Here is a 12,833-nt window from a genome sequence, read left to right as displayed (position 1 = left end):
GATTATTTTAACTTGTTTTTCTCTTCTCGACTACAGTTATATCTGCTGCTATTGTTGCTGTTGTTGTTGTTGTTATTTTTGAGCTGCCACTGAACTCTTCTTGGAAATATTCAAGACTAAATTGCAAAACCTCAGTATACACACACACACACACACACACAACCTTACTCCCTTCCGGGGAATTGCTGAAGGCGGCAGGGGGGTTCACAGAGGTTCCTCCTCCCCTCACCGGCTTTCCTTATGCCCCTCTTCCAACCAGTTCAGCCGGCTGTTCAGCCTTCTCTGCTCAGCATGGCGGCCATGTTGGAGGCCGCATGCCTGCACGATTGGCCTCTGCATGGCCCGGCCCCGAAAAGTGGCCAAATGGCTGACAAGCCGACCAAACTAGCCAGAGGGGGCATAAGGAAAGCCAGCAGGGGGAGGGGGACCATCCGCGGACCACCCCACCCCACCCCGCCACCACCTCCAGCAACTCCCCAAAAGAGAGTAAGGTTAAAAAAAAATTTTTTTTAACACTGAAAAACATTTGCGACCCCCCGCCCTTGAACTGAATGGTGGGGTGGGGTGGGTCGATGAGATTTTGTGCACATTCTTAGTAGCAATTAAGGGTGTGCATGAACCAAAACTTGCAGTTCAGTTAAAATTCAGATCGAACCACTGGTCTGTTAACCGGTTCGGTCGAACCAATTGGCCAGACCAGTCCATTCAACCGAACTGGTTCGGCGGTTCCAGGGGCTATGCTTGTAAAGGGGAATCCTCAGCAGATTCCCCTTCACAAGCAAAGGGGCAGATGCGCAGATTCTCAAAGGGGCAGATGCGCAGAGACATCTTTTACAAGCAAAGGGGCATATGTGTGGAGGCCGGAACAGCACTTCTGCAGGCAGGTTGTTGGAGGGAGCACCACGCAGTTGGGCTGTGCCAGGTGGGCTTTGAGGAGCAGTGGCTACTGCTGCCAGGCCAATAAGAAACTTAATCTCTCATAATCTTCAATAAGAAGCCTTCTCGCCACCCTCCCCCAGCTTTTTTAGACAACTTTTCAAGGATCCCTCTATCCCTTTGCTTGCAAATAGGAACCCTCACTGGATTCCCATTTACAAGCATAGACCCTTGATCCCAAACTCGTCCAACACGGATTGGGCTCGTTTTGGTTCAATCACTGTCTGGGCCACTTCCAGTCTAACCAGTTTGGGAGCGAATGGTTCATGCACACTCCGAGTAGCAATGCTCTGTCCTTTGGTGAACCTTCTAGTTTGTTGTTTTTAAAAAATTCTCTGGAGGAGGCTGTGCCTTGCTTCATTCCTGTGCTAGAGACCTCATCTAGTCAAAATGTTCATTTTTTAAAAACATAGGACAGAGAGCAGCAAAGCTCTCCCTCGGAGCAAAAATATGCCCTCCCCAGTAGATGTGGCTGGGATATGACACATCTCCCATTTTAGCTTGCTAGAAGCAGAAATATTGTTGGGACATGCTTGGAGACTGATCATGCAGAAAATCCCATTGGCCTAGTTCTCACTGAGGTGGTAAACGTGTGTCTGGGCTGCTCCACTTCAGACTGCAGGTGGAGGATCACATGACAAAATGCTCCTTTTAAAAAAAAATCCCTCCACATGGAAAGATAGTTTGCCAGGGAGAAGACTAGGCTGGAATCTATGTGCCTAACATGCTATTTGTCTATGTATAGGGTGTTTTGTTTGTTGTTGTTCTTTGGTACAGAATAGAATTCCCTCATAGGCCCATTCAAATGTTATGTTCAGCCTGGCGAGGCTTGTCAGCTCTCCTCCGAGGGGGCAGCGGGCCGCTTCTTTAAGGTAAATGGAGCCGGTGCTCCATGCCTCCCAGCAGCCCCCACAGCAGAGAATCGCCTCTGCCACTCACCTGGCTCCTGTGGAGGCGATTCCCCGCCGCGGGGGCTGCTGGGCGGCACGGAGCACCAGCTCCGTTTACACTTAAAGAAGCCGCCCGCTGCCCCCCCCCGGAGGAGAGCTGACGAGCCGCGCCTGGTTCAGCGTACAGCGAGTGTACAGTGTACGGTCATTCACATGTTATGCTGTATGCTGGCACAGAATTACACTTCCAGTCTGTACCATGCATTTGAATGGCCTGTATCCCCAGGTTCACTTTTAAAATAAACACAGGTACAGTCATTCACACAAACACATGTAGGAGTGTACAGACATCTGTACACTCGTACAGCATAATGTCTGAATCAGACTAAAGTGAGCAACTAGTGCATTGGCCTGTGCCAATCCTTCACCTGAGGCTGCTGCCTTGTTAGTGGGCTGGCCATCCTAGGCATATTGTAGGAACAGCACAGGCATACCGTGATTCACCCCTGTATTCACTTCTCAGCAGAGGATTCACCCCTGTACAGAGACAGATATAATTCCCCCTGCTTCAATGACTAGGTTCAATAGCCCTCCAGCTGTCTGGACAAATATCATTAGACTGAAGAACATTTCTCCAGGTATTAGGGGTATGCATTTGCTAGGGGCAAAATAGCAGAGAGGGTCAGAATACAACCATCAAGAAAAATGGGGTCAAGACAAAAATGTTTGGGAACAACTCCTTCAGTCTAGCAGTTTCCTGCTGAAACTTGAATGGATCACCAAGAAGCTTTAACTAACATTATTTTAAAGTTAGTGCAGAATCTACAGATAGTCTCCTGGACAAATAGCACAACAGACCCAAGGGAAACGTGGGGCAAGGGGACGAAACCATTTTCTGATACATATCTCTTATTGCATACAAAAGCAACATTCATTTTAAGTTACAGCATTATAGAAACTCCAGATGAAGCATGAATTCATTTCTTTTTAGATCCTAGTTCTACAGTTGCTGCTTTCAAACTAGAATAGCAGCCGCTATAACATTCTTACTTACTAGAAAACGGGGATGTCAATAGTGAACACATTGCTAGGTAGGAAGTTTTTTCAGGATGCTGTTCTTGATTTACCTGTCTATTAAGCAACCAGGTCATTGCTGACCACAGGAAATGTGATGATTTATAAAATGGGGGACGTTGCTGACAGAAATTGGGTCACTTTAAATGAAACCAGTGCCACATGATTTTAATCGGTGCTGTCCTATATGGAGCACCAAATGCTGTCCCCTCCAGTGGTCCCTCTAAGGCGTGCGCATGTGCGCGTGCTCACAAGTCTTTTGATGTCCACTCAGTTAATTTTAGATCCCGTTCGGGTTGAATCAAGAAGGCCCCATTCCGAATGCACATGCACACACACTGCCTTGATACTGCCACCCAGAATAAAACTCATTCTGCACAGAGATGAAAAAAAATGAGAGAGAACACTGGTCCTCTCCCTTCTTTTTCCCAGCAAAAATCACATCCCTACTTCCTTCCTTCCCTCCTTCCTTATTTGGAAAGGAAGAGAAAAAGCAGTGTGATACTATTTTGCCTTCCTCCCTACAGGCTATCCATGGTGGGGGTGCTGGGTGGGCTGGCATGCCACCCCTGAAAACTGGCCCACATTCTGCCACCTAAAATATCCCGCTTCACTCTGCTTCATGGTAGGGCCGCCCGGATTTTAACTATGTTTTATTTTATGATGATTTTGTTTAATGCTCTGCACTGCTTTGAAGGTCTTTGGGTCAAAAAGCAGCATAGAAATAAACCACATGGCATCCCCAATATTTCTCCTAAAGGCAATAAGGAACAAAAAGAGGCCAATAATTTATCAGAAACAAGTAAGAGAAAACAAGAATTGTTTCTGGTAAGCAAAGGCAGTGGAAACACACAAGACTGTGCCAAAACAATTCCAAATTCTGCAGCAAGGAAGATTCAGATATGATCAGAATAAACAGAATAAATGAGCAGAGTGTATCTGCCAGAAAACCTAGGGCTGAATCAAAATGGATGTCCCATTTTCATTACTCTATTCACAGCCCATTAAACTGGGTGAGCTTTTTGGCAACTTTAAGGAGGGAGGAGATACAAAATGTCAGGGGATGAAATGCATCACCACAAGCAGAGTGCCCTTTCCGGTGTCCCCGTTTCCCCCCGTTTTCCCCACAACCCTCCCTCCAAGTGCTACATTATCGCACAACATTGTTTGGGACCAACAGGCAGAGCAGTAGTGCTGCCCCTGCAAAGCAGATACCCAAGGCAAAATAAGGTAAGGCAGGGGTACAATTTCAGCCCCTCTTTTGCAAATTTCTCTTATCTGAAAACTCTTGCCTCAGTCCTAGGTTTTAGTGGTCAGACTAATGGTGACCTGGCAACCCTATTTGCTACTACTGTGCTACAAATCTATAATATAAAGCTGCTTGGGCCTCACTCACTCACATGAAACTCCCAGATCAAACGACAAAAGATAGAATAGAAACATGTCGTTTTTGCAGGTGGGTTCACCCAGACTACCAAAAAATCCAAAGCCCTGGAAAAATCCATTACTTGCCCAGAAAAACTAGGCAAACTGTCCCATTGGATACAATGGGGAATGAGACCTCACTGAGCTACACAAAGGCTACAGTCACAGATGCCCTTGGAGGCCAGCTTGTAGACTGCAAGCCCTACACTTAACATCTCTATGATATAAAGTTGCTTGGGTCTCACTGACTCCACTCACTGACTGACATAAAACTCCCAGATCAAACCACAAAAGATAGAAACATACTATTTTTGCGGGCAGGTTGCAGACCTCATGCAAATTACCCAAAAAACCCAAATCCTAGAAAAACTTCATTAATACCACAGAAAAACTCTCCCATTGGAAAGTATGGAGAATGAGATCTCATTGACATAGGAACAGAGTAGAGTCACAAAGTGGTTCCAAGACAGCGACAAGAGTGGAGTGAAATACCTACAAAAAATGTTGAACATGACCACTGCTGGCACCCGGGATCCTGTGGAATGTCCAAGAGGCGGACAAGTTCCCGCAGGGATGCCATCCCAACCCTCTGCTTACATGCAGCATAGCACTCAATTGCCATGCTGATCATTCAAATGGCCACTGCACATGTGCAGAGGCCAGCTGAGCAGTGAAGGTGGGAAAGCCTCCCTGAGGGATCCTGTTGGCCTCCCGGACTTTCGGCAGGATGGCAGATGCCACCAGCAGTGATGTTCAGCTTTTTTTTTACAGGCATTTTCCTGTGCCCTTGGAACCTCTGTCATTGGTGGAAGGCTTGCAGAGTGCAAACCCTTTACTAGTATTTATAGACCATTTTTCAACAAAAGTTCTCAAAGCGGTTTGCACAGAACAATAAACAAATAAACGAGATGGTTCCCTGTCCAAAAAGGGCTCATGGTCTAAAAAGAAACATGAAGCAGACACCTATTTAGTAGGCCCCTGATTCAGCAACAGCCATTTGATGGATGCTGGGATGGGGTTGGATAGAAGAGTTGTTCTCCCCCTGCTAAACATAAGAGAATCAACACTTTTAAAAGTGCCTCTTTGCTCAGTTAGCAGGGAAAACTGTTAAAAGTTTAGCAGTTACTTATTGATGCGTTCATGGGAGGAAAAAAGACTTCTCAAGTTTTGAATCCCAAGGCAAACTGATTTTATTTCCACTGGGGTTTGAAACCATGTTTGTTACAAGTTGGTTTCACTCTGTCAGGTTCTGCCTCTGCCAGAGCACCATATCCTGCTGCCCCTTGTGGCAAGTTGCTGCACTGCATCAGCCCTGAAGACTTTAGAGCCCTGGTTGACCCTTCCCAGTGAGACCAGTCACTGGCTCTTTTCCTAAACAGGAAGAGAATAAGAACTTCCTGCCTGCTTGGTGTGGTTCTTGACCATTAACTATTAGTTTTTCCCCTGCTTCCTCACTGTCTGCTCTGCTTGTTCTGTGGTTCATCTGCTTCACTCTCCCACTCCTGGCCCCGTCAGTCCTGCATCCTCCAGGCTAGCTGCCCACAATCCAGCTGTGACTTACTCCGTGGTTCCCCAGCTCCTGAAGACAGGGCTAGGTCTGGTCCGTACCTGCATGCAAGCTCATCTGGGACCCCATGTAAGCTGCCTTGAGGTCCATAATATTCTGTTTCCGAGAATCAGTGTGGTGTAGTGGTTAGAATGTTGAACTTTCCAACATTCTGAATGTTGGACTTTCTAAAGGTCCAAGTTCAAATCCCTACCACTTAGCCTCAGAGTTCACTGGAGTGACATTGGGCCAGTCACTAGCTCTCAACCCAACCTACCTCACAGGGTTATTGTGAGGATAAAATGGGAGGTGGGGGGCATTTTATACTACCTTAAGGTCCTTGAAGGAAGGGTGGGGAAAATAAAATAAAGACTAGAGATGTGCAGAACAGTCCGTGGTTGGAACGTTCCCCCGTGAATTGAGGTATCCTGCAGTCGGAACGTTCTCCCACAAACCAGAGCGTTCCAAGTGTTCCAGTCTCAGAACAGAACATCCTTCAAATGAAGGGCCTGTTCCAAGCTTGGAACACTCAGAATGTTCTGGGGGCCATTTTGGAATCCTGGCCTCCGCTCACACATGGTGGCCATTTGTGTGGTCAGCCCCACCATTCAAATGGCCACCAAGCATGCGCAGAGGCCAGAAGAGCACCATTTTGGATCCCAAAATGGCACTAGGAATGTTCCATGGAGCGGTTTGCGCATCCTATCATGTTCCGAGCTCAGAACAGAATGCAAGATCCATTTCGTATACATCCCTAATAAAGACCAAGGAAAAGATCTTGGACAGGTCCTGCCTTAAGGGTAGGTGAACTGGGTGGTCATTCAGGGTGCCTACATAAAAGGGTCACCAAGCTGAGCTTCACAAGTCACACAACTTAGGAACACTGATAAGCTAGCTGGTGGAGGATGGGCAGCGGCAACAGCGACTGAAGGCACTCCTTGCCCAGGGTGTTACTTATCCTAGGGATGGCTCTGATCCTGGACTAGATGCAAGGTCCCAGCCTATGCTTTTCTTACTAGCAGTTTAAAAGGAAAATATAAAACCAATCCTGCAGGTCAAAGTACAACTCTTTCTCCTTGGCTGCACTATAGAGAAGTTGCTCCCTTGCCTGATGGGACTGGGTTGAAAAGATGGAGCATGTCTGTTAAGTGCTGTTGAAAACATAATTGTTCTGCTCCTTAACTTCAGTGCCAAAAGCATGTTGCTCCTATATTTTAACAGAAGAACACAGGCACTCCTTTGTTTCAGCCTCTGATTTAGGACAATTCCAACAATACATCTCAATGACATCCCCTCATCAGCGGGAGTTCACTTCCATATGCTCCTTGCCCTCTACAAGCCCAGTTTTATACCCTAGTGTGAATTCTGAATATGAATTCATCTCATGATTCAAAACCTGAAATGTTTTATTTACCATTAGTGCATCATTTGATGTGGAAATATACTTTACATATATGCCAAAAGCCTAGTTGGATTTACCTGAATCCAAGACGAGGTTTTCCCCAAAAAAATTGACATGAAAAATTGAGAGTTTGTCTTATATTCAGAGTCCTGTTCTTTTTGAGTAAATACAGGTATAATCTGTATTTATTACCTGTATAATCTATTACCTGTATTTACCTGTATATACAGGTATAGCCTGTATTTAACCTCTTCTTTTAAAGGGGCCGTCTTCATTCAAAGTCATCTTTGGTTCTGGTAAAAATAGTAAGTAACTGCTGGATAAGGTTTTCAACTGCGAGAAGGGGAGAACTCAAGCAGAAAACGGAGATGGACTCCAAATAAATGTCTACTAATTGTGGGTGTTGTCCAATAATATTTTCTTTGGATGCCTTGTCAGAGCAACTATGAGGAACATTTTGAAGAGGCAAAGGGGTCTTGCTGAAAATCTCAGCAAGACACTTAAGGTTGCATCTAATGCAAAAATGTGTAGAACCCAAGTCTAGTATTGCAACATCACAGTTCAGCTGCATCAGGCCAAATGTCTATCAAGTCCAGCAGCCTGTTTCCCACAGTTATCAGCCACCTTGTCCCTGGGAATCTCAAAATTAGGGCACAATTGTCCCCAGCACCTGGTATTCAGAGGGCCTATTTATTAGGCCTGTGCTTCAGTTGCACCGAAGCCAAATAACTTGCACCATTGCATTGGTGCACTGTGTGCTTCCAGTGGGAAGGGCCTCCTTTAGAGAAAGTACATAGGAACATAGGAAACTGCCTTCTACTGAGTCAGACCCTTGATCCATCTAGCTCAGTATTGTCTACACAGACTGGCAGCGGCCTCTCCAAGGTTGCAGGCAGGAGTCTCTCTCAGCCCTATCTTGGAGATGCCAGAGAGGGAACCTAGAACCTTCTGCATGCAAGCATGCAGGTGCTCTTCCCAAAGTACCCCTATCGCATAGGGGGGATATCTTACAGGGCTCACATATGTATCCCATTCAAATGCAAACCAGGGTGGACCCTGCTTAGCAAAGGGGACAATTCATGCTTGCTACCACAAGACCAGCTCTAGAGCCTTGTATTGGCCAGTGATGGCTGGGACAAACTAATGGTGACCTGGCACCCTCTTTGCTACTACTGTGCTACAAAGCTATAATATAAAGCTGCTTGGGCCTCACTCACTCACTCACTCACATGAAACTCCCGGACCAAACCACAAAAGATAGAAACATGTCATTTTTGCAGGTTGGTTCTAGACCTCACCCAGACTACCAAAAAATCAAAAACCCCGGAAAAATCCATTACTTTCCCAGAAAAACTAGGCAAACTCAACATGGCACATGGTGTGTGGGGGGAGCACTGGGAGGGAAAAATCCTTCCAAGTGATTTCCCTGTCGGAAACTGATGGACACTTTGACCTGGCCCAACAAATTTTATGCTGCAATACTAGACGGGTTCTACATGGTATTTTAGCATTAATTGAGGCCTTAAGTGCTGTCTTGCTGAGATTTTGAAATCTCTTTGCTTCCTTAAACTTTTGTTATTGGGCAACCCCATCTGATATACATATCATTCAATCCTGTGCAATTCAATTACTTGGAAGCGAGTTTCACTGAGCTCAAAGGGAATTACTTCCAAGCAACTGCATGGGATTGTAGCTTCCATGCAACATTTCACCCGATAGCAGTTTTGAGGGTGCCTTTGTATGCTCATTATGCATGCCAAAAAAGACTGTGCAAAAGCACTCCAACTCCAAGTAATACAGCCAATCCACAAATATCTGGAATTATGTTCTTTCAGATAGGCTTGCTGGTTTAAATATCTTTATCCCTTCTTCCTGTTGCAAAAAGTCACCCCACTGGGCATTATCATAAAACATAAAATTACCATACAATTAAAAATTATCCTAAAGCAAACAAATAAATAACAGAACCAGGTAGAACAAAACAACAGAAAGCCACTTCACCTGGGCAGGAAAACCTTGTAAATGAATGAAATGGAAGATGTATGCCATTCCCTGCCACACACAAAAAAAAGCATAGAAATTCAGATCCTAGTACTGATTGCTGCTTGGTTAAGGGAAGATGTGTGAGTGATTCTTACTTCTGTTATAATCAGATTTCAAGGTTGCCGGTTTGAATCCCCACTGGTATGTTTCCCAGACTGTGGGATACACCTATATCGTGTGGCAGCGATATAGGAAGATGCTGGAAGGCATCGTCTCATACTGTGCGGGAGATGGCAATGGTAAACCCCTCCTGTATTTTACCAAAGACAACCACAGGGCTCTGTGAGTGCCAGGAGTCGACACCAATTCAATGACACACTTTACCTTTACTTTACGTATATGCCAAAAGCCCAGTGAAACAAGATAGTTTTCACCTAGTGTCTGAATACTAAGATCCACAGCTTGAGTGCCACCACCAGAAAGACCACCAGCCAGACCTCTTTTGGTGGTTGTATCTGGCATAGGGCCTCCACCCTCCTTTAAAGACCAGAGTAGACAGGCAGGTAAGCTCATGTGAAAGAAGACACTCCTTCAGATGTCCTGGCCCCAAATCATTTAGGGGTTTAAAGATAACCATCAGCAGCACTTTGAATTGTGCTCAGAAAATAGTCCAGAAGCCAAAAATGGCTTCACCACAGAGTCACATGCTCTGACAGATGGGAGCTGAGCACTACTTTTTAAAAGGACATTAAGATGCAGGGTGAAAAGCAGGACTAAGCTGGGAGCCTCTCTAGTTACATCTTTCCCAAGTATAAACATCTCTAAAATGCTTTTGGAAAAGAGCACCCTGCCCAGTTAATAAAAAATAGAAGCGAGAGAGAGAGTTCAAGCATTTTTTTCCACTTAAGTTAGCGAGGGAATGAAGAGAAGATCAGTCCAAACCTTTGAACACTTCCCTAACCAGAATACAGATTGGTAAAGCCATCTTCACTAGCATTTGGGTAAATCAGTGTTTGCATTTGTCAGATGCATGTAGAGACTCTGGTGGCAAGAATGTGCATTAAATTTAGGACTAACTTTCTAGTCCAAGTTAACAGCACTTACAAGGGACAGATTCCAAACAAAAAGGCTTCCCAATCCCCCATGAACAACTCTAAAAGTGGGTTTCTCACATCTGGGATGTGAATGGAAAAACCTACATTGGCTTTCTGTTTCAAAACAACTCCCTTTAACATTCTGGTCTCTAGGAACATAGGAAACTGCCATCTAGCTCAGTATTGCCTTCACAGACTGGCAGCAGCTTCTCCAAGGTTGCAGGCAGGAATCTCTCTCAGCCCTATCTTGGAGAAGCCAGGGAGGGAACTTGCAACCTTCTGCCCTTCCCAGAGCGGCTCCATCCCCAGAGGGGAATATTTTACAGTGCTCACACTTCAAGTCTCCCTTTCATATGCAACCAGGGTGGACCCTGCTTAGATAAGGGAACAAGTCATGCTTGCTGCCACAAGACCAGCTCTCCTCTCTATCAATAGCATTCTGCACCCAAAGCCTGCACCCAAACAGAGCTCAAAAGGTACTCTTTCTGGCACCTGTGACTCGTGAAAATGCCCAGAGAACGTTGGTTTTAGGATTCTGCCCCACCACCAACCAGCACCTTTAGTTATTATGCTGCCTTTCTCCAAAAAACAAACAAAAAAAGGGTGGGGGGAGGAGCTACTTATACTTTATACTTCTTATGAGGGTTTATTTATTTATTTACATTTATATACCACTCTTCCTCCAAGGAGCCCAGAGCGGTGTACTACATACTTGTGTTTCTCCTCACAACAACCCTGTGAAGTAGGTTAGGCTGAGAGAGAAGTGACTGGCCCAGAGTCACCCAGCTAGTATCATGCCTGAAAGGGGATTTGAACTCGGGTCTCCCTGGTCCTAGTCCAGCACTCTAACCACTACACCCCGCTGGCTCCCGCTGGTTTGATTGCCTGTGCCCCCCTGGAGCTCTTGCTCCTGGCTGAATGTTCAAAGTATTGAGGGAAAGCTCTCTGCACACGCTTGCCGGCATTCCTTGCCTTGCTACCTGCTACAATCAGACCAGGGATGAGCACTTTTGCCAGCTGAACCCTGGTTTAGATTAAGTCTTGAAAAAATCTCACTCGGTTACAAATTAAGGGGCTCTCTGTACATGCTCACTGGCACTCCTCTTTGCTATTATTTCGCTGATACCGGGAACGCCAAGCAGGGTCCCTTCTGGGACTAAGCCCTGGCTCAAATTAAGTCTCGAACACCTCAACTCCAGGGATTATCTAGGAACAGGATCCACTTCACACGGTCAGGCAGGGTGGGAGGAAAACCTTTTCCCCGCTGCGGTATAACACAGAGCAGGACAGCTGGTAGTGAATCCTATTCCCCCAGAAAATAATACTTTACCAAGTTTTTGCAAACCCAGATAAGGCAATTGCAGTGCACCCCATAAAGGACACACCCACCTTCCCAAATGCGCAGGCACGTCTCTAAAACATCCGCGGATTAAATTCTGCCTCTCTGTAAACTCAATCTCTTCCCCCACCACTTTCACCCAATTTATCTTCATCTCGCTTGGAAATTTTATTTATACCCCATCATTAAAGCTTTCCGGTCTTTCTTTATTCACTGGTGAAGCAGAGGTAAGGGGCAATCCTAGAGATTCTTCTTGGAAGATTGCAAATATTTAGAACTGCTTCCCTTTCTTTCTCTTCACACACACACACACACACACACCCCTTTCCAAGATTTGGTTTTAAGTTAACCCCCTATTAAAACAATTATTCCCCCAGCTATTAAAACACAGTTTTGTAGAAACGGATGACAAGGAGGAGGAGAAAAAAACCACAGCAAACCAACCTTTGTAGTCATAAGTAGTTTTTAGTTCCTTGGGAAGTGAATGGATATTGCCTGGGAGAAAACAGCCCTTGCAGAAGCACACAGAAAAAGCATTAAAAAAAAAACAAAACCCACACACAACCCACCAAAAACTCAAATCTTTTTAAAAGTTTCTTTCCACCGCTCCTCTAGTTGCTTTCCTTCATAGCACTGGATCCGATGAGCAGCAAAGGGAGAGCAAGAAGGCAGCCAATTAAAGAATAGAGAAGGTGGAAAGAAGGAAAGGGGGGGGGGAGCCCCAGAAGCATGAACAAGCATTAACATCATCCACCCAGCGCCCTCCCCTCCTCCCCCCGCCCGCCTCCATCCTCTACCTTTCCGAGTCAGCTACTGAGGGGTAATCTGAGGTTTGCACAAAGCCAGGTGTACGATAGCAACAAGGAGAAACGTGAGCCTTTGGGTTTAACAGAAGGAGTTTCTCCAAGTATGGGAAAGAGACGCACAGATCCATTCTAGGAAGAGAGGGGGGTGGGCTTCAAAAGTGACTCACTTGGCCACAGCTGATGTGGTGGTGGTGGTCTCAAAGGATATCAGGAGCTGGCTGCACTTCAGTTTTCAAAAGGTTGAATACGGTAATCCTTCCATCTCCCTAAGGAACAATTGGAATTGGGGTCCTGTGAGGGAGTGCAAAGATCTTTAACAGAATTCTTAGCATTCTCAT

At 45.7% G+C, this 12,833-nt stretch overlaps 1 protein-coding gene across 6 annotated transcripts in view; it reads right to left on the bottom strand.

Annotated features, from left to right (window-relative positions):
* The window catches only part of COL14A1 (collagen type XIV alpha 1 chain), a 233,740-nt gene extending 221,423 nt beyond the window's left edge, over nt 1-12,317 (bottom strand). For 5 of the 6 annotated variants that reach the window (XM_053246596.1, XM_053246598.1, XM_053246599.1 and 2 more), the window contains exon 1: nt 12,134-12,317. The gene's annotated coding sequence lies outside the window, so the exon portion shown is untranslated. Of the gene's footprint in view, nt 1-11,739; nt 11,817-12,133 lie in introns of those variants that run through there. The other variant, XM_053246597.1, reaches the window with a different exon arrangement.
* Between the last annotated feature and the right edge of the window lie 516 nt (nt 12,318-12,833).

Source organism: Hemicordylus capensis, chromosome 4 (genome assembly GCF_027244095.1).
Source record: "Hemicordylus capensis ecotype Gifberg chromosome 4, rHemCap1.1.pri, whole genome shotgun sequence".
Taxonomy (NCBI): domain Eukaryota; kingdom Metazoa; phylum Chordata; class Lepidosauria; order Squamata; family Cordylidae; genus Hemicordylus; species Hemicordylus capensis.
This window is presented reverse-complemented; position numbering and strand designations above follow the sequence as displayed.